The 1,186-nt window shown below is 45.4% G+C and overlaps 1 long non-coding RNA gene across 1 annotated transcript; it reads right to left on the reverse strand.

The window, feature by feature from the left end:
- On the reverse strand, positions 1-1,089 carry LOC123490677. Its single transcript, XR_006661002.1, has 3 exons — positions 1,012-1,089; positions 294-323; positions 1-15 (listed from the first exon to the last, which is right to left on the reverse strand). It is a non-coding gene; the product is annotated as an uncharacterized LOC123490677 (long non-coding RNA).
- Positions 1,090-1,186: the final 97 nt, after the last annotated feature.

The following is a 1,186-nucleotide window of genomic DNA, read 5'->3' on the forward strand; positions in this document are numbered from 1 at the left end:
CCCTAACCCCTCTACCTGCCACATCTAAGCTCCATTCAGAACTACACCCTAACCCCTCTGCTGACACACATCTAAACACATTAGAACTACACCCTAACCCCCTCTACCTGACACATCTAAACACATTAGAACTACACCTAACCCCTCTCTCTACCTGCCACATCTAAACACATTAGAACACAACCTAACCCCTCTACCTGCCACATCCCTAAACACATTAGAACTACACCCTAACCCCTCCACCTGCCACATCTAAACACATTAGAACTACACACCTAACCCCCTCCCTCTACCTGCCACATCTAAACACATTAGAACTACACCTAACCCCTCTACCTGGCACATCTAAACACATTCAGAACTACCTAACCTTCCGGCTAATTAACTACACTACCCCTCTACCTGCCACATCTAAACACATTAGAACTACATAGCCTAACCCCTCCCTCTCTGCCACATCTAACACACATTAGAACTACACCCCTAACCTCCCTCTACCTGCCACATCTAAACACATTAGAACTACACCCCTAACCCCTCTACCTACCACATCTAAACACACATTAGAACTACACCCTAACCCTCCCACTCTACCTTACCACATCTAAACACATTAGAACTAATCTACTGCAATCCTAACGTATAACTAACCCTAACCCCTCTACCTGCCACATCTAAACACAGTAGAATACACCCTAACCCCTCCCTCTACCTGCCACATCACCTAAACACATTAGAACTACACCTAAACCCCTCTACCGCTACATCTAAACACATTAAGAACTACACCCTAACCCCTCCACCATCCACATCTAAACACATTAGAACTACACCCCTAACCCCTCTACCTGCCACATCTAAACACATTAAACTTCACCACCTAACCCCTCCGCCTGACACATCTAAACACATTAGAACTACACCCTAACCCTCTACCTGCCACATCTAAACACATTAGAGACTACACCACTAACCCCTCTACCGCCATCCTAAACACATTAGGAACTACACCCTAACCCCTCTACCTGCCACATCTAAACACATTAGAACTACACCCTAACCCTCTACCTACCACATCTAAACACATTAAGAACTACACCCCTAACCCCTCTCTACACTGCCACATCTAAACACATTAAGAACTACACCTAACCCCCCTCTACCTGCCACATCTAAACACATTAGA

This window comes from Coregonus clupeaformis, unplaced genomic scaffold, assembly GCF_020615455.1.
Source record: "Coregonus clupeaformis isolate EN_2021a unplaced genomic scaffold, ASM2061545v1 scaf4362, whole genome shotgun sequence".
In the NCBI taxonomy this organism is placed as follows: domain Eukaryota; kingdom Metazoa; phylum Chordata; class Actinopteri; order Salmoniformes; family Salmonidae; genus Coregonus; species Coregonus clupeaformis.